The sequence below is a fragment of the Hetaerina americana genome, unplaced genomic scaffold (genome assembly GCF_022747635.1).
Source record: "Hetaerina americana unplaced genomic scaffold, ioHetAmer1.1.p SCAF_7, whole genome shotgun sequence".
NCBI classification, from domain to species: Eukaryota; Metazoa; Arthropoda; class Insecta; order Odonata; family Calopterygidae; genus Hetaerina; species Hetaerina americana.
Genome location: NW_027287316.1, coordinates 38,261,355 through 38,289,124, shown reverse-complemented (window position 1 = coordinate 38,289,124; position 27,770 = coordinate 38,261,355). Strand labels below are relative to the sequence as shown.

The following is a 27,770-nucleotide window of genomic DNA, read 5'->3' as shown; positions in this document are numbered from 1 at the left end:
TGGACATGTAGTGATGATACTTCCTAAGTCTCGGAAGCCAAATGTAAAGCTTTGAAAGCAAGAACCTTCGTTGATCACTGGTATAATATCTCTTTCCGCGATATTACTTGTATAAACCGTGCCTAAATTTTTCAAAGAGGCTTTCTCAGGGGTTGGATTATATACAATAGCCATGAACCTCTTTGCAGAGCATTGAAAGTAAAGTTTGCTACTAACTCGTTTTCATCTTTCAGCTAAAACTTTAAAATTACTTGCTATGGATTACCCCAAATGTTATCATCGTATTAATGACATTGGGGAAGAATATGCATTGCTTCAAGAACTGTTGCATGGCGGAAACTTTAAAACATTGGGCCGATTGTAATTAATAGAAAATCTTGGGATGTCAACAAAAACATGAATATTTAGTAATGATTGCGATTTCCCTAACAAGGAGGGTGACTTTCGTTAACGATGAGGGTGGTAGGAGCATTTTTGTGAAGGGTATCGTTTTGCGATGAAATATTTTTAGTCTAACTCTGATCGCTTCTTTATTACGCGCTATTCTGGGCTAAATGACTCAATAAATTCCTAACTACCGCTTTGCACTGAATATCGCTCTTCAACGAGGAGAGGGGATCGAGATGGCGCGGGGGGTAACGTACTGGCTTCCTACCCAGAGGGTGCGGGTTCAAATCCCGGCGGTGTTGAATATTTTGCAGAGGTATCTCGATCCCTACTTGAGGTGTTTTGTGTAGGGCACTTTGAGTGAGTACGCCGTCCGTCGGATGGGACCTTAAACTGCGGACCCCTTGGCGCCTTTCGTAAAGAGTAGGCTAATGCCGACGTCGGGTATCTCTCCACTCTTCATCCTATCCTGTCCATCCCCTATGGCGCAAATGACCTCAGTTGTCGGTCGCCTCCCCTAGAAACTACAACTACTACTTGAACGAGGAGACCACGATTCGATTTATAAACTCTAACTACAAACTAAGAAACGCCATTTAAATTACTTTAACAGCAAATAAAATAGCAACTGCTTAAAAAATTTTACTGACAGCTAAGTAACCACGGTTTTATAATTTTAACCTAAACTAAAGACCTAAACACTTAAACCTAAACACTTAAGCAAAACAGATGAAAAATATAGAGAAAAACAAATTTCAAAACAAAGAAAACGATTAATCGTCGCAATAAAACTTATCCAGACCATTTCGCGGAGGAATGGTGAATAAAATTTAATATTTTAGTGGTGCAATTTCGCGAGTTTTGTATCTTTTCCCTCTTAAAGCGATCATTTGATACATCATTGTATGCATAAGCTAAATGCCTCTTCTTCGCCCATGTTTAAAATTTCATCCCTACTTTCATGTGACAGTCCTGGGCCCATCTTCGTCTCCATATCGATCTCCCGGCCAAAGTACACGCGCCATCAGGTGCAAAATTTCCCACGGCCAGGGGCCAAATGACGTAGATCCCACTCAGTGCTGCGCCCCTGTGGAGCCACCCTGCAGTTCCCACACTCTTCCCTCGTCTCTCTCCTCGCGAAATAGAACTGTAACGTCCCTTTGAGCCAAGTGCAAATAGTTTGCGACAATTCTTCAGAAAATGAAACAATATTAACTTTGTGATTCCTTTGAAAATGTATTGCGAGAAGACTCGGGTTTTGACGTTCAACGTCATCCTTAGGTTTCGACGTTGAACGTCGAAATCCGGGTCGTCTATTAATAAATTATCAGTGGAATCTCAAAGTTACTATTGTTTCATTTCCAATATGAATCGATTCCATAAAGTTGTGCCGGAAACCATCAACAATTCATCAGGTGAAAGCAATAATGAATATCACTTCCTCTCAAAAATGGCTTTCACAATATCTCAAACATTACTATAAATGCTTCATATAAATGGTGACTATACAGAGGGATCTTTTTTCCAAGAACTTAGTTCAAACGAAAAAGAGGAGAATTTCCGGAGAATTTCGCTTTCCTTAATTATCCCCCTGGTATTTAGATGAGTAACCAGATTTTATTATTCGTCGCGAAATACGCGTAAGAAAAATGATTTCTCATATTCTGTAAGCGTAGTAGAGCTAATTTAATATGGCGGTTGATTTTTTCTCTCAGGTTTTGCAGTCACACGAATTAAATTCTAACGATAAACATTAAAATAATGTATTTTCATTGATAAGGGGATCTAGTTCATAGAGGCTATAAAGGTCAAAGTTATTGGCTGTAGACTTCAGCCGTGTAGGTATACTACTCCTTGTAACTGACGTTGGATCAAAGTATGGTAGTCCAGTTTTAATTGATAAACATGAAAAACAATTTGGTCAATATTATATCTATAAAGGCAAGGGTGTTAAAATAAGCATATAAAGTGAGTTTGACAACGTAAAGAGCTAGTCTCTTGCCTTCCAAATTTAGTTCTAACAACAGTTTGAACTTCGGAACTAAAACGTGATCTGTAACCGACACGTTTGTTTTAAAATACATAAACATACGCACGCCTATTATCAAGATATTCTTTACGAATGACGAAAATTGATTAGTTCACTTATAAAAACAAAACATTTGCCGAAACCCGGGATCGAACCAGGGACCTTTAGATCTTCAGTCTAACGCTCTCCCAACTGAGCTATTTCGGCTGTGATATTAATCAATCAATACAATATTATTCATTTGGTTGTTACTCATAGAAAAGATTGAAATTATTTGAAAATATCTAAAATTCTAATAGCTGGCACACATAATAAAGAATAATTGGGTACAAGGTTCCATATCAGAAATGTTTTCCGAGAAAATATTCATCAATTTGAGCACACAAAATATACCTTACTTAAGGTGCTCCTCCATTAACGAGCCAACACTGGAGAATCTTCCAAGTGTTTCCGTAGGTCATATGCCTCTCCATCTGAAGGATCTTTGTCATTTTTATTCAAGTATTGAATCCAACCTACACCCTTTGATTAGTGGTCAATGGTGTGAAAATTAGGGTGAGGGGAGGAACAGAGTGTAGATGAAAGGGGCAGATGCTGATAAGAGCGAGCCCTCAGCCAAAAAAAAGAGCGACCGCTGTCGCCAATTCTCGTTCATTGTCGTGATACAAGAGGCCCTCGTGTTTGAGAAAGGGTCGGATCACATTTTTTTACGGCACAATTATTTGATGTTCCACATTTGAGCATAAACTATTTCCTAACTGCCGTTTAATTCCTCAGTTCCAACTACCGCACACCCAGGCTATATTCATAAATTTAGGCAAGAGCGTTCCTTAACGCGGATTTGATCGAAGTACGTGTATACCTACTTGTTTTATTTAAAATAGGATTGGGCTAATTACTTCGCTCCGTGAAAAACAGAAGTATTTTGAATTGAGTTAGATGAAAATAAAGGGAATTTCGAGAGAATATCTACAAGTACTAATGATCATTCACAGAAGCAGTAAATTCTGTAATCACGAGTTATTTAAAGCCTTTGATTATGTTTGTTTTATCCTAAATGGCAAAAAACAACATATATTGTAAAATGAACTTCTCGCTTAAATGTAGCTACGACTAACTACTCCTCTAGACCCCAAGAAAATTAAAGTGATGTTTAGAGTTTTAAGACATTAGAAGCGTTCTTCATGGCTGTTGTCGCGTGCGCGCCTATAATATTTTTAAAAACACCAAACCACTTCTTGGGACACCACAAATCAATGACGGGAGCCAAAAATGAAAATATTTGCTCCAGGATCACTTGAAACTCTTGAATAGAATTTTTCGTCTGCCATTGTTTTATTTCTGGAAAATTAAAGAGCTCACTTTTTTTTTTCATTCAAAGGCTACATCTATACCCAGCAGACCCCACTTGGATGTACGTATGGCAGGGATTGGTATTAGAACGCCGATCTTTATAATTTAAATTCAGATGAATGTAAATTCTTCGTAATAGTAATACCACCTTATAGTCAGGTTCTCTTGGAGTATTTCTATTGCTTCACCTCGCCCCTGTTGTAGTCGTGAATTATTCAAGGGCTATTATTCGTATCAAAATCTGTTCTTTCCGGTGCCTCGTTCTCTTATTTTATCAGTTTCACTCACCGTCATTACTTCCGCTACAATTTTTGTAGCGATACCTTAAAGCTCAATTTCTTATCGTGGCAAATTTTGGCGAATATAACTGATTATCTTTGGCTTTCCTCTATTTTTCTTAATTATCATACTCTAAAAAAGAACCCAAGCACTTTCTACGGGTTCCAGCTGTCTTTCCAATGAAAAATAACATTCCATCAGTCCCCCATAATATTTTCATTACATTTTCCTCTTTCCCTCCCCCTACCCCTGTGCATCTCATCTCTGACCGTCTAATCGCATGATGAAACCAAATTCCTATTAGGCGGACCCCTATATCTTTCTATTGCGTGAATTCCATGATAGGTTGGGGGTAATGATAATAATAGTTTATTGCCGTAGCCCTGTAAGGCTCCTGAGACTCACATTGTAAGTGCATCACTTTCCATTTTTACTATAAAAATTTGGCAAAGTGACAAGCAACAATATAAAAAGAAATAAATAGTAGCAAAATTAAACGTACAAGTAATTAGAAATACTCCAGTTCAGCATTACAATTATCATTCTATACTATTTTTATTGTATGCAGTAAGTACTTTATCAGGTAAAATGGCCTTAGACAGTTGCGTTTGAAAATTAGGCAAGACCTAGCATATTTTAAGCTATCTGGTGGTGAATTCAACGTTTCTAACATCGTAGTCGTGAATATTTAATGGCGTATTTCATTATATTGCTGTGGATATTGTTAACTGGAGCAATGGGATCTTAGTAGCTCGGTTGTGGATTTCTTTCCTGAAAACAAATGAATTGTGGATATACTTGGGGCGACCTGCCTTACAAGTTTTAAAAGCTGCTACAATACTATATATAACCGCCTTTCTCTTACTATAAACCATTTTAGCTTTTTATACATTTATCAGTCTACAGGGTTCGTCCGGAAAATAAGTGTACTGATTTTTTCCCGCCGCTCCAGTCGCGCCCAGCACCGCTCTGACGGGCTGCGATTGGAGGGGGGTATGTTGGTAAGCGACGCTGAAAAAGGCAGTCGGCTCTGAGCTGTGGTGTAGTGAGGAGCTCTGTTAACGCGAACCTCCACTCTCGACCCACGTCACGGAACGCGATGCCGAAGTTTTTGGAGCAGCGTTATTCCATCAAATTTGCGGTAAAGCTTGGGAAATCGTCTACCGAAACTGTCGGTATGATTAACCAGGCTTACGGGGAGTCAGCCATGTCCAGAAACATGATCTTTCGGTGGCACAAGATGTTCGTGGAGGGCAGAGAAGAGGTCGACGACGAACCACGGCCTGGACGCCCATCAACGACACTCACCGACGAAAATGTGCGAAAAGTTCGCGATGTACTGAACTCTGATCGTCGTCTTAGTGTTCGGATGATAGCAGAGCAGTGTAATGTGCCAAAAACAATAGTGCACGAGATTATTAGGGAGCAATTACAGATGCGAAAAATTTGTGCAAAGTTGGTGCCGAAAGTGCTCAATGCGCCGTCTCACACCGCGCTTGTCGTGTCGGACTTCTTAGCCAAGCACGGCGTGGCAACGCTGCCGCACCCGCCCTACAGCCCGGACTTGGCACCACCGGACTTCTTTCTGTTCCCGAAGATAAAGAGGAGTTTGAAAGGAACGCGATACGGGACTTTGGACGCCGTCAAAGAGGCCGTGACGACGTGTCTTCGAGAGGTTCCCGATGATGCCTTCGCGGGAGCGTTCCAGGAATGGGAACGCCGCTGGAACAAGTGTATCGACTCACAAGGGTGCTATTTTGAGGAATATTAGCTTAAGATATGTAAAAGTGTAATAAATTTTTTTTCCTGAGCTCAGTACACTTATTTTCCGGACGAACCCTGTATTACATGATTTTTCACATACAAAGAACACCAGATGTCATAGTCTCCTAGGGTATAATTTTGTCTCCTCCATAGAAACTGTTTAGCATGTCATAACGGCAGTCAAAGTGAGGAAAAATAATTGCGTTAAATATAGTTTTACACCCATTAATCGGCCAATTATTTCTTGCTTTGTTTTTCTGACGAAGAATTCAATGGCATTTACCCCTGATGACCAAGCAATGCAAAAAATTCAGAGTGTAAAAATCATTGGCCTTGACCGATACGAGTACACGCTTGGTGTTATTTAGAAATCTTTTATTTTGTATGTACATCAGTGTTTCCCACTTCTTTTTCTCAATTTTTATTTTTAGTACATCAGTTAATAGTACATTCTAAATTATCTTTCCCTCGTCTCTTTGAAACTGATCCATCTATCTTGAAAAACATGAACTATTCCTTTCATTCTAATGACGCTAATCTATATTATCATATAAAACCAAGGTTCATTAATATTCCCAGAAAACGAACACTGCTTCATTAAGTTTTATTATAATAAATTCACCTTATCCACCCCTACCTGTGCAGAAGGCTTAGTTGTTATTTATTAAATTCACTCACTTTAATTCAAAGCGTATTTTCACTCACTTTAACCTTATTTGGATCCTTTGGGTCTTCATTGGTTATAGTTAGCCTGCTAATTGGGTTCTCAAAAATAGTCCAAGGTGAAACGAAAGAAAAAAATAGATAATGAGAGCATACGATTCCAATGGATAATGTTTCAAAGGTTCGTCAAAAATGGGCTCTCAGTCAAACATTTTCCATCAGGAATCAGGTTTCGTTTGAGACTATTTAACGTTGCTAAAATAATTAAAACACATAATACACGTACTCATGAAAATATGTATACATCTGCTAGAAAAAAAATCCTCAAATCTAAAATACCGTACCATTCTTTGGTAATCCCTATAATATAAAGGAAAAATCATATGTCACCATAAATTTACTTGATTTGACTTAAAGAAATTTTAAGGCTTATCTTTGATGCGCTTCAAATGCATAAGCTCGTACGCCACTTAAAACAAACGAAGGGTTTGTGAACTCTTGGCTGTGAACTTTTAAGTGTCAATTCTGTAGCCAATATTGATTTTAAAGAACTCTGTACCGATATTTCGGTCAACGAGGTGATCACCAACCGTAGTGAGAAATTGACAACGGTGATGACAATAGTAACGAAATACTGCCCGTAGTCAAGTTTACTGTTGCCCTCCCCGTTGTAAAATTCTCACTCACGTTGATGGTCACCTAGTTGACCGAAATATTGGTAGAGAGTTCTTATCAATGAATATTGGTTATAGGATTGAAACATTACAAACCACTTAAAGTAGTTATAAATTCTCAATTGGATAATGAAGTAAAGGATGTACGGTAAGCTAGGCCCATTGTGACTGTCCACTTAACGAGCCCTGTAAGACCCCTGCAAGTTTGCAAGCCAAGGGCATGGGCGGATGAATGACATTGAATTAGGCAATGGTCGTCCCTTCAGATAACCTCTCCGAGATTTGATGCACATTGTCACCCACACCACGGATTATTATTGGATCCTACCTACATGTTTTCCATTTGTGAGGGTGAGGGGGAGTGGAATCCTCCTCCTAAGTCGTGGACAGGGGATCATTTCCACCTCCTTGCGTCACGCCGAGAAAAAGAATGGGACGATTTGGCGAGAGGGGGTTAAGAGGGGGTCGAGGGGGACACAGACCCATAACCCCCCCCCCACTCTCCATCATTTTTCTGCTATCTCGCCCGTACGATCGGGGGAGCGAGATTAGGAGTCGATCGCCGCAGATGCCCGGGTGAGTGGACCGAAAGAGAACATTCCGTGGTTGAGCCGGGATTTGCGGGGGAATCGGAGGAGCGCGTAAGGAGCGGACGGAGGGAGAAGTGTCGCCTATCATTGTGCGCGGGGGACGACGAAGAGAGGAGGGGGAGAGGAAGAATGGGACATAGGGGGGCGTGAAACGTCCCCGACCGACCCACTCTCAGCTGCTCAACATCCGCTCTTTCTCAGATCGATTGGGTTAAGATATACTTGATAAAACATCATTCGCTCACACAGTCGTGCATAAATATACGTATATATCTATGACCGCTGCGTTCAGCGGTCACAGAGACCGTGTGATGGCCCAATGGAGATATCCGCCGGATTCCAATCAGCCTTTACGAAGGGTCAAGCGTCAAAGAAGCCTTTTCCCTATCCTGCTGGAGCAAAGTGACAGCTAAGGGCACTACAGATACGAAATACGGCAAACGAAATTATCCCTCGAAAAGGTGAAATTGTATGATAATAAAATGGTTCCTTTTAAATTTTATTTGTCATGAGGAGGATTTAGAAAACTGCTGTTACATTTCCAATTTTATTTTATTGATGATTCAAGTCGATTAACTCTGAAATGGATTTTACCAAATTTTCCTTTCTGGTCACCTGAAAGATTTTCAATTTGACCAACCTTCCGATTAACAGGCATTATAGGACTACAGCAACCTAATTATTTTTTATGTTATTTCGGTTTTCCAACAACGCTCTCCTCTTCTTCGATTACGCTTATTGAATTACAATTCGCCGATGTGCCGAAATGACTCAGTTGGGAGAATGTTAGGTTAAAGATCTAAAGGCGCCTGGTTCAGACCCGGGATTCGGCAATTTTTTCCCTTAAATACCATAATACCGAGTGTACATAATATTGTATTACAATTGCGAGGCAAATGCATACCCAAGGAATGGTCAGCACTTGACTTATTTGAATACTACATCAAGTTTAGCTTTTTAGAGTAATGGTTAACATTGCTGCGAATAGTGCAATTTTTGGCACAAATTTCACGTTATATCATAGAAGCATTCTTAGCAGAACTAGATCACCCTGGGAAGCCACAGGCAATAGACGGAAGGGAACTGACTCCCCTACCCTCATGTGTGATTTTCACCCGATGTTGAGCTTAGTACTATGTGAACCGTACCCTCACCTATTAAACCAACCATCGGGTGCTGGTATTTCTAATATACTATAAATATAGTTTTACCGTTCTTACAAGTCGAAAGTTTGGCTGACTTTGGAGAAGGCATGCAAAAAATAAAAAATATATCCGTTAATTCGAATTCAAGTATTGTTTGCTTAATTAAAATGTTCTTATATCACCCATAACGAGTATAAGTATATATTAATATCATATGCAGATGACTTCCGAGTTATGAATTTCATTTCAGTTTAATACGTGGGTCTATATGAAGAGCAATATGAAGCACCATGAAGTATATAAATTTATCAAATTATTTAAAAAATACTTCAAGCTTAAAAAATCTTGAACTTTGTTTAAAAATCCCCTGCAGATTATTCTGGTACTTCTTACTCTTCTTTTTATCCCAAACACTTGATCGAATGTTATTCATCATCATCATCATTATTTATAATGAACATCAATTTTTGTCATTCATATTCATTGATCTTAGGTTTAAAATAGGTATAAAATTGGTTTATACGGATGAATTGGGTTCAAATCCCGGCGGTGTTGAATATTTTTCAGAGGTATTTCGATCCCTACTTGAGATGCTTTGTGGAGGGCACTTTGAGCGAGTACGCCCTCCGTCGGATGGGACGTTAAACTGCGGACCCCTTGGCGCCTTTCGTAAAGAGTAGGCTAATGCCGACGACGGGTTTCTCTCCACCCTTCATCCTGTCCATTCCCTATGGCGCAAATGACCTTAGCTGTCGGTCGCCTCCCTTAAAAACTACTACTACTACGGATGAATTTTAAAAAATCTGCGATAAAAGTTGCCGAAACCCGGGATTGAACCAGGGACCTTTAGATCTTCAGTCTAACGCTCTCCCAACTGAGCTATTTCGGCTTGCAATAAGAACGACAAGCAACCAGAAGCAGTATTCATCAATTACTAGCACAGTACGCGATAAGCTGCCTTTCTTTTTAATAAAAGGGAGGGAACACCAAAGATAAATGTCATCACATTATCCTCGGAAAATACTTCCACAATATTTCCACAATAAATATCTATTTAAATTTCAGAGAACCAGCAGGGCCCGATATCAACTGCATTGCAAATGAATAATCTATCTAGGCCTTTAGATGGAACGTGCTGCTTTCTGCTTTAAACCTTTTGGCAACTATCGTTTAAACAGGATTTTAACGACGTCACTGTGTTTCCTTGAATTCCCTTCCCATCCAACAAAATTCTTTTAACTCCTAATTGCAATTAATATCTATGACGAAAATAACATTTGTAATTTGCCGTAGTAGTGTATTGCCGTAGATATTCTAATTCATTATCAACAATGGATTAAAATGTTTCCAATTCTTCTTCTTGAGGTACCCATCTGCTCCAGGTTGACAATCTGCAGGAGTTGGTAATCATATTGGCTGATTTAAATTTGTTTTAAGTTGTACGGAATAATACTGCAATTTTGATGAAGAACAAGCTCCTCAAATTATTCTCCCATCAAATTATTCTTCTTCTTCCGACCCCTCTCTTTCTTCTTATTTCTGTACCTGTTTTAATTTCTCTAGATGTGGCCAAGACATCAAAGATTTATTTTATTGATTGTTCTCAAGATTTATTTTTCTTTTAAAATGCTGCTAAGGACTACAGTGATAGTTACGTCCATACTCCATCCATGATGCCCATAGTATCCGTCTGCAAAGCCACATTTCCAATGCTTCAATTCTTTCCAACTCTTGTTTCCATCGGCGTCCATGATTCCACTCCACATATTGTAATACGACGAACACATAGCATCGTAGCATGCTGAGCTTTGCACACGTGGTTTTCTGACAACTTTAATGCATACTAATGCTATTTTAATGAATACGTAACTGCTCTTTTCAGTTCGACAATATTCTCTTTGCAATATAAAAGGATGAATATTTTTATCCGCGAACCAAGAAAACAGAAATAATATTTTTTAAATATATCCTGTAGCTTTTAGTAATAAGAGTGCGAATTAGAATCCAACAGTAAGGCATACGTAATACACCAGGTTAAGAGATCCACGTCATATTTCAAAATATTTTCGATGCAATAAAGTGGCCTCCCTTTTTCTAGTACCTATTTTTTCTATTAATGCATTAGTCTAGTATTAAAATTCAATATATAGGTAATCATTTATTATTCTCGCGTTTTTATTTATTGGTTTATAACTGGGTTAGGAATGAGTCTAAGCTGTTTCGATAGATAAAATAAATGTTGAACCATTGAACCTTCTATTTAAGTTACTCTAGCTCCGAAATGTTTTATTCCCGCTCATCTAAACCTGGATGTCGACTAGGGCAAAAAAGTCCATTTTTGTATGAACACTATCCATTACTATAACTGCAATTATTATCACTGTAATCCAAAGAATTTTTTCCATTTGAGGGGGAACCTGAACACCGAACTGGTTTCGATTTTTTTTTCTTTAATTGAACTTTCCATCGAAATAAAATTAAAATCATAACTTGACATGTTCGAAGCGATAATGTAATACGGAATTTGAGTTTTTCTTCCCATGTAGTCATGTATTAATAATTTTTTGACAGAAAGTGACAAAGCAAATATTTTATGAAAAAGGGACACACCTCACGAATTTCACAGCTATCCGCCGTAGATTTTATCCCTGTAATCCCATGAGATCATAATTGACGATAGCTGTACACAATTTCCAATAGTTTCATTTGAGCCAAATGATCAATAAGTTCACCAGTGGCACTACTTTAAAGTTAAATGACATACCTTTCTTTTCAAAGGTTGTAATTAATGCGCATATCAAAGGTTTCGCAAACCTTTTGCAAGTTCTTCAAATAGTGCGCCTATCTAGTGCGTCCTCTTATATCAGTGATTCTATCTAACATCTTGGGTGAAAACGTAATTTCTCCACAACGCAGCTCATTTTTTACATTCTTATTTTTTCCAGGATAAAACTTGTGCGTTACGAATAACGAATCACTGTTATTGCCCTGACCGAAAGAAAATAAAAAAATATTGCCGAAACCCGGGATTGAACCAGGGACCTTTAGATCTTCAGTCTAACGCTCTCCCAACTGAGCTATTTCGGCTTGTAATAATAATGAGAAGCAACCAGCAGCAGTACTCATCAATTGCTGGTCCAATACGCGAAAAATCCACATTTATTGTTAATAAAAGGGAAGGCACAACAATGTTAAACTTATTTTAATTTTCCTTGGAAAATACCAGATTTTCATAATAAATTTCTATTTAAATTGCAGAGAATCGGCAGGCCCCCAGAATCTACGAGTAAAAATGTATGAGAGTGCGCTGAAATCGTTAAAAACTTTAAAAAGTATGCCGAAACCCGGGATTGAACCAGGGACCTTTAGATCTTCAGTCTAACGCTCTCCCAACTGAGCTATTTCGGCTTATGAGCAACACGATAACCAACCAGAAAGAGTACTCTAGAATTACTGACAAACTTGCAAAAATGATAACTATCGGAAACGCCAGTTAAAATATGATGGCTTGAAATAAATCTATTGTGATTCTCTTAGGATCACTAACTATGTATAAACTCTGTGCAATAACCAATTAGGTTTTCTTGAGAAATAAGAAATGAAAGAATGTAAATTCACTTACAGTTAGCTCTCGGCTAATCCTCGACTCTATCGGCAGGTAGACACGTTGATTTCATTTTTGTTACTTCATCGACTAGAAGTTACATGCTACGATGTCCCACGAACTAATTACTCCTTGGAGATACTGTAGTTATACCACACAGAACCATGGTCATTCAAAAATTCGTCATGTCATTTTTAACTTTGTGGAATCGATTCGTTATGAACTGCAAGTCATGCAAATGTCTATCTTTTCTGTGCAAGATTTATTGGATAGGACCCACGTTTTGAAATGAAACGTCATCATCGGGTGTGAGGCCTGGCCTTCGCTGCATAGCACCAGTGCGCATCTCTTTTCGGTTTGTTATCGGTTTTCAGAATCACTTTCCGGTTTCATTTTTTGAGTTTTCTCACTTAATCAGACCTTCAAGCTAGGTTATTTTTTGCCTGTCATAATAAGTTATCCCAGTGATTTTTCTCTAAGAGCAAGAACTGCCGTCCCTGTTAATACAGCTCGGCCGCTTAACTCTGTCCAAAGTGGGCGTGGTGTTTTGGGGCAGTTGTGTATGAATGCCATATCTAATCATCTGTAGATAAAAAATATCAACATTTTGCCGCATTGCAAGTTATTTTCTGAACGCGTCTGCCATAATTTAACCATTGGCACATGACTATTGTAAGGAATTTTGCTGAAGTATTTTCTTCCCGACCATTAGTGTGTGCTGTTGGCTTTGATATATGAGAAGCATTTATTAAGGCGATTTCTGACGTTTGGTTTGATTTCAATTCAGCCGAGTTCCAATCATCTAGCAGTCATACCAATCAATTAAACATAAAAACAGTAATCAACCCGAAGGTCGATTTGGTAGGTGATATTAGAGTTCACCCAGAAAGATTTGGTACCCGAAAAATCATATAGCTTGGGTGGAGCTGTAGGTGCCCAGAAAGGCTTTCCCGGGAATCGAACCAGGGCCCCCAACAGTACTATCAGTAGTACCAACACTCTACACCTGGACTATCACCATGACCCACATGGCTTAATAAAGTATCTAATTTAGTGCTTGCTGTACGCAGTTAGCAGTTTTATCTGCAATAGTGCACTTTGCGAAGACTGAGGTATCGTCGGCATAGAGTGCAATTGTGTTCCAATGGTTGATACCATACTTCCCTCATAAAGATATTCCAATACAAGTATATATACTCTTTGCTGAGAGGAAAGCAGCTCTTTGACGTTTTGGAGACCATGACGGAATCCTATTCATCTCTTACCTAGGTGGGCCCACACCTCTGTGGTCTCCCCCCTCGCCGGTAGTATAAGATGTACCCACACCCCGAGAAAATTTTTATTTCGAAATCTCTGTAAATTGCCCAACGTCGATACCCGAGTTTTGTAAATGTTTTGCGGAATTTTGTTTCAATCCATAAAAGAGTATTGGACTGTCGAACAACAAGCAATTCTGATCATATCTTTTTACGGCTTATATTCAGTACTACCGAAGGGGAGCGAACCTAATAACTCGATTCACGGCACTTTGATACCAACAATTAGATGCTGTAAACAATGAAGGGAATGCCAAATTACTAGGTTTTCCGGAATATTGTCACGTTAAAAACCTTGTGAAAGTAAAAAAAAAGGGATAGGTACATAGAGCGCGGTTATTCCATGAAATTCCTAACAATTTTAATGGATGGCCTAGTATACGATCATACGAAATCAATTGCCTAGCCATGTTTTTTTCTCTCTTTCAGATTTCCCCATTTCTTTACTCAATTTCAGCCATCAGCCTTCTCTAATCGTTAACGTAGCAATAATCAGATCGCCCACGTGGTATTCCATTAACTCAAGGTAGGTTCCTCATAACAACAGATCTTAACTATACACTTTCGAGAACGTATCTTTTTGCTACGGCGAGCAGGGTCAGGGAACACACGTAACAGTGGAGATTAGAAGGAAAACGGAGATGACGATGTTCACGAGCTTAAGAAGCTTGGGATGGAAAACGCGGCTTTTCAAGAAAGATTCCAGACGAGAAAGGGAGCGAAGAATCAGATAAGAGAGAAGAGGAGACCGGTGCTGTATAGATGGAGGGAGAACGGAACCGCGGCTATTTTTTGCTTTGTCCGCCCGCCTCCCTCCGCGACGATGGAAGAGTGATCCGAAGCGTATTTATTGAAGATGAAGCGGTCCCCTTTTTATTCCCTGGGACGGAGACGTGGGCTTTAACCTGGAGGGGAGGCGGGAGGATGAGTTCGGGAGAGGGGAGCCCTGGGTTGGATGACAGGAACCCGAGGGGGAGGGAGAGAGGGAGGAGAGGGGGTAGTGACACCTGGCCCCCCGTGGATATTCCTCTTTTGTCATTTCAATCTGTTGAGGGGTGGCCGCCGGTGGAGGGGCTCGAGGGGTTGGTTGGTCCGTTTGACGTCGGGAGGGTGGAGAATTGAATATTTGAGGGGTGGCTCTGCGGCCTAGGGGCGCTTGGTCCCGAGGGCGTCGGGGGCTCGGTTTCTGGGATGGAGTGGTTCTGGCTTTGGGCGGGTCATAAGAGACGGAAAAGGTGGCTCGGGGGATGGTCCGGGACGGGTGGGTCATTAAAAAGGAGTCGTGAGGACCACGGGGTGGGGGCGTGGATTTTTTTTTCGAGGGGATGGTTATCCTATCTGAGAATACAAAGACGGCTTCGATCCCGGCAGTTATTAACCAGTGATTTACTTCCATAATTCACGGGCATGCAGTGCAGAACACTAACATCACGTGTTTCCGAAACGAAAGTGATACAGCGCATGGATGATGTTCGCGATGCTCAAAATTAAGGGAAAATTAGGACCCTCCCAGAGAAAATACTGGTAGTTTATTTCGACTGGAATGTAAAACTGAGGGAATGTAGCTCAATGTGATCGCTTGCTTAACAGCTATTGTTTTGATTCTCACCTCAATGCATTACCTACGGGACTTGAAGCATGCAGAGACATTGAGGGGATATTCGTGAAATTAAAAATTAAATTCTTTCAATGCAAAGGTATAAATTTGACGACATTCTCTTTTAGAGAAATTAGCATGCCTTTTCAAGCATGCAATTTTATTTAAAGTTTAAAAAGGATGCCACATTGAGGGAGGGGGGAAATTTTAACCTAGTGAATTCACCTTAATTTTTAATCGCACAGTGTAATTAAATGTTTAAAGGAATTCACAAAGTTGTAATTTTTTCCGCAACGAATAAGTTTCGCATAATCAAACCTGAACTTACCGATCTAATTCGCTATATTTTAATATAATACAAAATGATACAATCAAAGGGGTGTGGGATGTTACAAACATTTCATGATTGTTATCCGCATTGTTTCTCCGTGAAATATTTTAATAGATTACCAAGAAAATAAAGGCTAACTGAATCATTGAATTTTCATGCATAGATACATAACGCGTATTTTATTCGATATACACGCATACAGTAACGTCTTTTACCCCTTTAATGTTTTGGAGAGAACTTTTTGCCATTTCTGATAAAAGTTAAATTACTTATAGAGATGAAAACGACGTGAAATCATGTGCAACCATGAATCAAAAAGCTAATGTCAGTGAGTGCGATCCACTTGAATTCCGCGGTCGCTTTTATCTGAAGTACTATTCACTTCGGACGCGGCCAAGTTTCAACAAGCTTGGCCATAGGTTTTGCAAATTAAGGCTTTAATTAGGTAAATGTAGTATCGCGAACCGTTTGCCGTCAACGATAAGGTTTTTCGATTTAAAAAATTTAGATGCTTAACTTTGATTTTGTTGTAATTGAGAACTTCTGAAGGAGGGGACGTGTATTTAAATCATGAAGAATTCACTCAATATTTACTTATACAACTGTCGGTCTAATTAAACAATGAAATGTGGTGATGCCAATGATTTCATTGGTATCGGCAATAAACTCGGGAGCTCCGTACATTTCTGAGAGCCTCAGTTTCGCGGACTACCTTAATCACTACAGGAGCGCCCATCCTGCGTGTTTTCTCCGCATATTTTAACTAATAAACCCATCACAATTATCACCTTACCAGCTCGTGACAGTTTTTCACAAATTTAGCAGACCATTTCCTCAGACTAAAAATACAAATGTGGTCTAATATAATCAAAGCAACACTGGCGGCGCTGGGAATGGCATCCAAAACCCCGACTTGCCCGAGTTACTTTATCTTATTCCGTCCATCATATATTCAAAGATGTGTTTCCCATTTTTTGATGAAAAAAGTGTAGAAATTGGTTGAGATTCAATTCCAATCGCTACATCAATGTAATCCTAAATTACCAGAGAGAAACCCGCAATCAGCTGGTGTATTAATAGCATTTACTTTGTCGTAGGCGAATTTCTTGGGAATTCGTTTAAATCCCCCCCCCCCTTTGGTAAGCAAACTTCAAGTTTTAAATATTCAGCATTCTCTAGAAATCAAACAGAAGATGGGTTTCTGGTTCAATATGTATTTACAAGTAATTGATCGCATCAAATCCTACTCACTCAGAAAGACGAGGAGGGAATACATATAACGCTCTGAAATCCTGCCAGAGGAAATATTTTAAAATCTTAGTTGGGAGAACCTTGATTGGCAATTATTATTTTATTCCTTTAAAAGTGATTTACCATAATTTACTCAATAGACAGGAGCCTGAAGTCGAACCTTCAACCTTTGGCTATTAGCTTTATGTCTTAACGTTTGTTATGCTTGCTGGTATAAATATTATTAATTATATGTATGTAGCATGTAGTCATAGTTTGCTAGGGTGGATACAAATATTCGTTTATGGAAAATATTGAATTTTTCTTCTCTTATACTCGAGAAGTAACTCGATGAGGTTTTTGCTCGGTGTGAGGTCATTTCTCAGCAAACTATTATATTGTTGAACCTAATAATATTACTTGATTGCAACTGGAGTAGAGAGAGAGATGGCGGAAAATTCGCTCCTAGTTTTATTCTTTATACAAGTTTTAAATGTTAGCTCAAGGTTACATAGGCTTAAAGACCAGGTAACCAAATTTGATACCAACATGCAACTTTTCACTCGAGGGAATAACGGATTGAAATCGGGCAGTGTGTAAACCGTGATATTGGGCTTCGAAATTGCTGCAAATTTATGTCTCTTTATCTCCCTCTACGATCCACGACGTGTTGGGGGGCGCGGTCGGATCAATGTCGGTCTCTCCCCAAGGGAGAGCGCAGTAATCCGCAAGACACTTCGCGCTCTGACGTGATTTTGATTCTTTCCCTCCGTCGCTGAGCCATTTAAATCCTCTTATTTCGTCCGCGGCTTAAAACCTTGCGCAAACAGGCAGCCCGCGTCCCATCAAAGGATCTCCGACAGGGCCTTGTGGTGTGACTCCCTCAGGGCCAGCTGCCCCAGATTGCGAGCTCTCTGAGGTCTCCGTCGCGTAAAAAATACACAACGGCACCCCTTTCCTCTATATAAGGACGCATTTATCTTCTCTTTTCTCGAATTTCATTGCCATGGTAAACTTTCGATCGAAGTGCAGACGTCCTGTTTACTGTGCCAAGTCCCGTTAGATAGCTGAACACTTCAATGCTTTCGGCTAAAAGAGCACTCAGCGCATAACAAACGTCAATTTAAATTATCCATGGAAGGCGAACCGAGTCGTTTAAACGAAGTTCCTTCAAAATGTTGTGCCCACTAGTGAAAAAAGTGATGACGCAGTAACCTTATATGATTTCATATTCTTGTTTAACAGTTTATACTATTTTATCATGGAAGATGCACGCGGAAATTTTATGTGGCCCATGTTTTTGTAGCGGAGATTTATTTGGCAAAGCCCTAAATGATAATTAATGTTCGAAATAAGCCAATGATCTTTGATCAATGATTTCACCAAGGAACCATTTATATTAACGAGCGTTCTTGGTTTGTTTACACCATTCAATTCAGCAGTTGACATATTTATTAAAAACGACCGGCATATTATAGGATTTTAGATAACTAATGATTCCAGGTGATGATGATGCATTCCAGATGATGAATAGCCTGAGTGAAAAGTCACATCTTTGAGTGAGTGAGCGATGGATCAGAAATCTTTACTGTAAATGTTTTGAATCATTTTTCACAGCTATAAATTGAAAGGAGACTACACACCAAAGAATAACAGCTTGAATTTTTCAAAGTTCAATGAAACTTGATATTTCGAGCGTTTCTTAATACTACATTTGCTTTACTTTGAGCTTTCCCAAATTCAAATACCTCTTAATCTTAAACGAGGTACATGGCAGATGGTTAAAATCGCAAAAATGAGAAGTTTATATTTACATTATATGGCCAGTTTGGTTTGAGGAAGGGAAGAGGTACGCGTGATAACATAACGTTCGCTCATAGAAAAGAACGTTCAGTATAGCACAGTCAGAATGCATTTGTTAGTTACGAAGATTTTGAGAGTTGTTTTCAATGTAATACATTGGTGAGCCAATGGATGTATGGTAGAAATTTGGAGTAGAATGGAGGGATGGGTGACTTATCCACAATCTGTGTTTGTTTCAGTCTGCTCAGATGCGAGTGGCGGGTGAAACAACGTCCGGATGGGCCGTGTTAGAAAGAGAGTAAGACAAATGACCATTCACACCCGTGATTTTCAACGTATATTTGGAGGACATGGTAACAGTAGCATGCAGGAAATGGAGTTAGGAATGAAAGTCGGCCGTAAAATCAAGTTATCTAATAATCAATATTTAATTAGCCAGTCAGCCAATCGGTTACAATCATTCAGAAAATCAGTTTTCAATTCAGGTATGGGATGAGAATTATTTCAGCAAAATAATGGTTATGAGGTTTTCGAGAAAGATGATGTCCAAGCAAAATGTTAAAATAAGAGTCCAAACAATAGAGCATGGGGAACCTATATTGGAAATGTTTTTGACCAAGATGGGCAAAGCTGTAGCAACCTAAGAAGAAGAATTTCGTTGGGTAGAAAATCTTTCACGAGGATGGAGGAATTGGTTACAGGTAGAACAAAGATCTTAAGTAAAGATACGTAAACACTGATTTGGAGCGTGGTTGTCTGCTGTTTGGATACATAGTCGTAGAAACAAAAGGATAGGCGTAGATTGGGGGATTTTGAAATGTGGGTGTGGGGGAGGATAGAAAAGGTGAAATGGAAAGGAATAAATACACGAGTAAGAACTAGGCATGATTAGGTAAGAGAGAGGGTTAATAAGAGAAATCCTAATAAGGCAGGAAAGATGGTTGGAGAGCATTTTGATTGGCGGTGGAATGCTGCAGACTGTGATAGAGGAGAGAACGTAAGGAAAGTGAGGTAAGGGGAGGAAAATGAAAGGAATATTGAACGAAATTGAGTATACTTGCGGAATTGAAGATAGGCTAATTGTTGGATGAGGATTCAGGTTCAGCCTTTTCAGGCAATGCTTAGGATTGTGTCGAGTTTCAGCCCGAGGATATCCAAAATCTATCTTCAATGGTAAAAATCAAATAATAAATATGTAATGAATGAAATAGTGAAAAAATAATTTAAATGCTATAATATCCAATATATTCTAGTACTTAGCCACATGTCAAAGTCATTGCAGCCGCTAGAAATTCTAATTTAGGTGTTTACCAAACTGGATACAACTAGCTGATTTAGTCAAAAAATATCTCCTAAAAACCTGAGGGACTAAGTTTTCGAAAATATAACTATTCGATCCCTAACAGCTTTAAGTGAAATAAGAACCTTAGTCTCTGTAGTTTTACTTAAAACCGACTTCTATTTCCTCCAGAGATGTAAAAAAATCTTATTCGGAACAAAAGCATCTATAATTACTTAATATTATGGAAAATATAATAGGTATTTCATAAATGTTTACAAATTATTAGGATTTCATCATGAAAAAACCCCTTAAATATCTCTCCATCTACCGTACGGGATCTCCCGTTTTTAACGCCTGATTCAGACCTCATGGGTTAGGGATTGTGCGGTGGCTAACGTACTGGCTTCCCACCGAAATGACCCAGGCTCGAATCGTGGAGTCAACAGATATTTTTCAGTGGTGTCCCAATCCCTACTTGAGGTGCTTTTAGGATAGGACTTTAAGTGAGTATGCTGTCCATCGGATGGGATGTTTAACTGCGGACCCCTTGGCGCCTTTCGTTAAGAGCAGAGAGAACTAACCCGGCTTCGGCATTAGTCGAAGCTGGGTTTATCTTCACCTTTCCTCCTTTCCCATCCATCCCTAATGGCGCAAATGACCTAAGCTGTCGGTCGCCTCCCCTAAAACTAATAATAATTCAGACCCTTGACATAATTGATAATTGTACTGAAGTATATAATATTCGTACAATTTATTGTCTATAATGCTTGACTTGTACCAGCATCTGTCATGGTTAAATGAGGTTACTAATTGCGAAGGATACTATTTTCTGCTTGAGGAACAATATTTCTCTAGCTCATGCCAAAATTTACCTAAAGTTTTTGGTGATTAGACGTCAGTAAAATTTAAATTTTCGAATTGAAGACTCAATTTTATTCGAATAGATTCATCGCCACACCACATGTAGTATCTTAATCATATACACTATTTAACACAATTCCCATTCTTTGATATGGTCAGCGAGCTACTCGTACACTTAAAGGCTATATTAATTAAGTAATATCAGCAGGATACAGCAGTTATGATCATTCACAGACCAAAGTCTGTACAGAGCCTTCAAAGCGAAACATGATAGATAATAGTACATCGTAAAGTTTTATGCAACGAATTTTATGCAATAATTATTTATTTTCAGCACATAACAGGCACTCCAAAAACCGGAGGCACTTAAGTTATCCCTCTTCTAGGGTATTAAATCTATGCGGTCCCCATAATGGTTATCCATTAGAGTAGTCATTCACTTTGATTGTCCATTATGCTTGAAAAGGGCGCGATTAAAACCAATTATGGGAACGAGAAAGGCGTGCAGCTAGATGAGAGAGCTCTCCATATCTCCCTCCTTCCCCGCTCCTTAAACCCCGCTAACTCCTTCAGCGTCCAGTGAAGTGATGCTGGAGTTTTTCGCCCTTCCCTGTGCAGACCGTGGCCAGGTGACCCTCAAAAAAGAGCGGGTGCGAGGGGGTAACTGAATCCTGACCTCCAGTATCCTCTACTCACCCTCAAATCCCATTTACGACTGCGACACGTCCTCCTCTCCCCCACTGCACCCTCTACCGCAATGGATTACACTCGAGATAGCTTTAAGCCTCCCCTCCTTACACCCCGACACTTTCGCGCTCTCGTCCTCTCAAAGAGAGAAATTCTGCTCCTCCACTTCATGTGCGTCAAACTCAGCCTCGGGTTTCCAACCGCCCCGATTCACCTTGCCCTTTAGAAAGCAATCCCGAGAGCAACTCAGCGAATGGAATGGTTCAGCCTCCCCTCTTTCCGAATCCCACACCTTCTGGACTCGCTTTAACCGGCGACCACATGCCCCGAAAGGGATCCAAGCCGGAAGCGCCAGCGATTACGTGGTGATAATTTTGTCCTTCGCGTGAAGTGTTGGTGGCTCATTCCGGGATGGGCTCCGAATTTGTTACTTCTGTCAACTTCAATGCCCTCAAATTAACCCAACCAACATGTTCGTGAATCCTAAACACTAGTCCGCACGGCAAATAACACAGCCGAATGCTCTTAAAAGTGGTGTTATCATTAATTTTCCAGCCACTTACGCCATAATCAATCCAGTTCTGCATAATCAGTCTTGGTGTGGTGGAAGTCTATCGTATAAAATGGCTGTAGTTCATTTTTATTACTCCCTTTTTCATATATTAAAAAATACATCATTCGGTGAAATAAACACTTGTTTTCAACTAAGTTTTCCACCACCTCGCATATAAATATTCACGTTTTTCGACTTTTTTTAGCGAATGTTTTTCCCTTTCCCCTTCCTCTCCCTTATCCTCCCTTATCCCTAACGCATCCCTCCTGGTGCTTTCATCCCCTGTCACAAACTTATTTGGTGGATCGCGGGGAATACAGAATGTAGAACCATCAATTTTATTTTCTCTTATTTTAATCTCATTTAAATCGTTACCAAATATTGTCAGCCCATATCGCGAAGTACAGTGTGAGAATTCATGAAAAACGCGCAGTTCAAACTTAAAATAATTTCCTCAGATTTCAGTCTTATGTACGAGTCTCGTAGTTTGTCGCGCACGTTCATACACATCATGGACTTCCGCTGCGGCATCATTGGAGTTACCTTATTCCTACGAGTGCTACTCTTACGATTCATTTAATGACTGAGACCAGTTTGGATTTAGATAGGGATGAAGAAACTTAGAGGTTATCTTGGTAGTGAACACGATTCTAAATCGGAGATAAGACTAGAAATCAATCGGAAGACTCATACGGCTTTGATAAACATTGAACATACTTACGACGACGAGGACAAATTTCACAATTAAATGGAAAAATCCGTGTTTGCTTGGAGGTGATATTTGTAAATTATGGCGAAAAAAAGCATGTAATAACCGCGGATAGAGCACATAGAAGCAAATATGAGAGAGATGGGGGTGGCGATTCTCAATATGCTTATAAATTAGTAAAAAAAATTTAATAGAAGAAGAGACGAATCTTTGAATGAAAACATTTAAAAATAAGACTTGAAAGTACTACGGCACTGAGCACTATGAAAACAAGCAAGCAATCTGAACGTGTAATGTAAATAATAATGCACTTAAGCTGAGGAAGTAAAAAATTAATACAAATAAAACGATGGTACTCTAGTAGTGAAACATGTATCCAGAAAATTCTTTTGGATCTTCTCTGATTCAAATACTGAGCAGGTGAACTGAATCTGCTGCTTAATATATGCTTCATGACGTATCCGCTCGCGGGTAATATACAGGGTCGCACCCAAAAGTGGTAGGACTGATTTTCTCTGGCGCGAACGGAGCGGTGGAGGGGGGTCTGCCTGGCAGGGTAAGGTGGAGGGGGCTCTTAGCAACAGACCCACGCCAACCTCAGTCGCCTGCGGGCTGTCGTTGAGTGAGGACACCGTTTTTAGTGAAGCAAGTTTTTTGTCCGGGTCGAAAAACAAAATGAATCTGAATTTAGAGCAACGTTATTCCGTGAAGTTTTTTGCGAAACTCGGGATTACGGCAACTGAGACCCTCGATATGACCAAGCAGGCTTATGGGGACACTGCCTTAAGCCCGCGTTACAAACGTGCCAAATAGCCGTTATTATATAAGGAGGCATTATGCACGTCATCATCTCTCATTAAAGAACACTTTAGGTTACTTTAGAATACTTGAATTGGTAACCTTTCGTAATTTGTAAACTACCAACTTTTAGAATGTGATTTTAAACCTTATATACGTTTGAGCTTCAACTTTAATCGTAATGAAATTTTCCATTAGTTCTAGTGATCTTCAAAGAAATATCTTTATAGTTTTCTGGGGCAATAGGAGTAGAACTTTGCACATTCATCGTATATTCCTCCGAGATTTAGTATCAGTAGTGCACATTGTAAAGAATGATCTCAGTGCCTTTAAAAGGAATGCATTTCGGATTAACGGTTATTATTATTCACGGTAATATTCTTGTCACAAGTCAAAAAAGGGCAATTATAGGCTGTCATTGTTACTTGAAGCAGTGTAATTTCCATAATTTTCAAAAACCTAATGTTTTGATTCATCTATGTTACACCCTTGCGAGCCGCCTAGGGGGCGTGTGGCAGTGGGTGGAGTTATCTCAACAATGTTAACCATTTAAATTCAAGCGAAAGTGATTTAGCCGTAATGTCAGATTACCATTAGGTTGCCTAAGCATTGAATGTTTGGGCACTCAAGTATATTCATGCGATGATCGCGGAAATTCTGAAGGATGAAGATGTGTATCTGATATCCGGATACTTATCCTAGAGCTCGGGGCCGTAATAATACCATGTTATCACATATAAACCTTTCTTATCTCTACCTTTCTAAAGGGTTTACATCTCGCATTTTTTCTTCGATATATTTTAATCTCCTATTCTAGAGGTGAAGACTGATATTTTGAGTTCCACGCAAAAGCGGAAGATGAATTATCTGCGTTGGCTAAAGTTAGTTACATATACGAGAATTTGTGTGCGTAAGGTTCTTCCTTCCACCGAAGAAGGTGGTTTTGCCACAGAAAATTTGAAATATTTATATATATATAAAATACTCATACATAAGTCATATTTCAGTCGTCTCATCCACATTCTCTCCTTGTACTCAGATGAGGTGGCTGGGACCATCGAAATATACTTGTAAGTTGTGAGTTCTTTTAATTTTTATTAATATTTAAAAAAGTATTATTTTACGCAATTACATGTATGTGTTATATATATATATATATATATATATATATATATATATATGTAGATTTTTAGAATATAGAGACACAAAGAAAGGACACTCACAATTTGCTATTTGACGTTTCGACAGCTTGGCTGTCGTCTTCAGCTTCTTTGTGTCTCTATATTCTAAAAATCTACATCTGTGTTTATATATATATATATATATATATATATATATATATATATATATATATTTGTGGGTGTGTGTTTTGTGTGTGTATGCAAATGTATGCATCCATTTGGATTACTTTTTCCCGATCGATTTTCTATTCAATTCTGTCAATCACTGTGGAGGTTCCTGATTTCTCTTAGAGGAGTCCTGAGCGACTGATTTAGGAGCTTCCGTGACTCGGGGTACCTTGTGGGTGCCATATGAAGGACGCCACCGCGCACCTCCAGCAGCTGGATACACAAGACATCCCCCTTGCTTCTCGCGTGCCCCGAACGAGAGAGGGAGTGAAATAAGGCTGCAGGGACATACGTGCCGTATATGAAATCCTAGGGACTATCCCCACGCAAACCCAGTGCTCCTGGTCCTCCTCTAACGGTACTTCCAAAAGGACGACTCGTCAAAATCCCCGAATGATGGGCCTGTTTCATGAATATCTCCTTCCCCTTGTGTATTTAGGTCCCACTTGAGTACACTATATGTGCTTCCGGGTCTTCAGATGGAAGCGAGGATGGCTTAATTGGAGTCGTGCGTCGCTTTAAAAGTACGGATAGTTATATCCGCAGACCAGCGTTTGAGCCAGAAGAAATTTTTTGCATTATTTCATTCCAGAAATAGGCTAAGATGTGTATTGGTTGAAGTTTGTATCGAATCTGATGGCATAACCTACTTGGTTTGCAGTAAATATATAATTATGCAGATGCCACGAATCTGCATGCGAAAATTGAGTTAATGTACTTTCTACGGAAAAAAAAAACAAAACAGTCACGAGAGCGTTTCATCCAGGTTTAATTATTTCTAAACGATAACCCTAAAAGACTAGGCTTACACAGTATAGTATATGTAATGTATATCTATGATATTAGATTTGGATTAATCAACTTGCGAATGAGAGTTTATCTAGTATTTACTAGGATTTTTATTTTTTGGAACCTAAACAATTAAGTCACATAAAAATTACACAGTTATTGATGGACTAAACAGGGGAATTCGCATTGTCGTGAGTTACAATAGTAATACTATTTGAAAGTCGAACATTTAAATTCTTAACATACTTTATGTAAACTATCTTACTATTGCTTCTTTAGGTAAAGTATATTTACTTAAATCATTTACACACTTTCATTGTATTCCCAATGGAGTTTGCATGTTACTAGAGCTTTTTGAGCGGAGTAAATGCCAAAATATTAATCGGAGCACGCGAAATTTCAAACTTGACGTTTTTAATGCAAAAGAGCCAAAATTTAAGCTAAAATCGTTGATCGAAAATAATACTCCACCGAGTGTCCCTTTCTATGATTCGCTTTCTTTGCATGCGTCAATCTTTGGTCTTGAAGAGCATCGATTGTAACTAAATGTATGTCAGCGTAATTTAGACAGTTTTTTGTAAAAATTCCAAGAAGACAAAAATAGACGCAGGGTTTATTGATTTGTAATGGAATATTGAAGTTTGAGATAGAGGGGAGAATGTTGAGGAAGCGGGGTAGAGTAGGGAAAGAATGGGAATGTTGGGCGGAATGGAGGCCGGAAATACCGTGTATAGAGTGAAAGTATGGTATATTACGATGCAGAGTTTAAGAGTATTCATTTGCTGTGGTGTTATGAGGGACTTAAAAATTTAGCTTTTCCTTTACACTGACGATCCATCAAAAACATACCTTGACCGGGAAAATACTCTTAATTATAATAACTTAAAATGCTTGGTCAGTGAGCGTGCTACTACATGTACTTTGATATTTAAAGTTTGATTTTTTGTAACTTATGTCTAATTTTTTTGGCTAAAACCTTTGATGCAGTATAAATAAATTTATTCGTCTCCTACTAGTGTACTGTTAAACTACCCAATATTTTATTCATAGAAGTTATATTTGTGTAAGGTGAATCTTTCAATAGAATTTAAATTTTACTGCATTTATACGTTTAAGGCATTGGGTATAGAAAGGCATAGATGAAGGAAACTGACTAGGATGAAATTTAGACGTTAAATTAATAGGTAATGTATCCTTTCTAGGATCAAATGAAGATAGACGTTCATAAAATTCTGGCAATTAGAAGAGATAAAAATCTTCGAATGTGTTCCGAAGAATGGATTCCTTTAATTAGTTTATATTTTTGAATAAATTACCATTATCAGTATCCTTCAGTATTGGCATAATTTTTTCAATAAAAACTAACAATTGCATTTTTGGTCAATGAAGATGTTCTTCCTTATAGTTTCGGATTTCGCACTTTGTGATTTTCCAAATCGTATTTTTTTCGAACTCCCGTTTCACGTCAGCTGGAATGAATCGACATGGTCAACTTTAGGTTGGAAAAACGAGAAGCAGATCCCCAGCATTTTAATTAAATAAGGACCTTTAGAATGACAATCGACAAAGAACTTAAATCCTCACTTTACGCAAAATTCGCGGTGCACACATACATCCGCGGTCCACACTCTTTCGCCCCGCACGGAAACTCGACCCATGGAGCCCGACGCAGCCTTCCGCGGCGGCGGATAGGTGCCGGTCGAAATCCTCAGTGTTTACCCAATTTACAACCCCCATTCCCTCTTACGAGAGTCGCATTCCCTTTGCACACGCACACCCTTTCAATGACCCTTTTAAGCAGTCCTCTCCCGGAAGGGGAAGGGACTGCCAGCGGCCAATCTTTGGCCCTTCCTCCAGAGGACCCTGGTGTCCGGATGTGGGGCGGAATATACGACGTTGCTGCCGGCGCTTTGACCACTCAAACAGCTGCTAAAGGACGTCCTTAAAGTTTACCCTGTGGGAAGGGGGAGAGGAAAG

General features: G+C 39.3%; 4 non-coding genes across 4 annotated transcripts; all 4 read right to left on the bottom strand.

Annotated features, from left to right (window-relative positions):
* Positions 1–2,550: 2,550 nt before the first annotated feature.
* TRNAF-GAA (transfer RNA phenylalanine (anticodon GAA)) lies at positions 2,551–2,623 on the bottom strand. The gene has a single exon. It is a non-coding gene; the product is annotated as a tRNA-Phe (tRNA).
* Positions 2,624–9,700: 7,077 nt separating this feature from the next.
* Positions 9,701–9,773, bottom strand: TRNAF-GAA (transfer RNA phenylalanine (anticodon GAA)). Its single transcript has one exon. It is a non-coding gene; the product is annotated as a tRNA-Phe (tRNA).
* A 2,125-nt stretch (positions 9,774–11,898) lies between these two features.
* On the bottom strand, positions 11,899–11,971 carry TRNAF-GAA (transfer RNA phenylalanine (anticodon GAA)). The gene has a single exon. It is a non-coding gene; the product is annotated as a tRNA-Phe (tRNA).
* Positions 11,972–12,219: 248 nt separating this feature from the next.
* Positions 12,220–12,292, bottom strand: TRNAF-GAA (transfer RNA phenylalanine (anticodon GAA)). Its single transcript has one exon. It is a non-coding gene; the product is annotated as a tRNA-Phe (tRNA).
* Between the last annotated feature and the right edge of the window lie 15,478 nt (positions 12,293–27,770).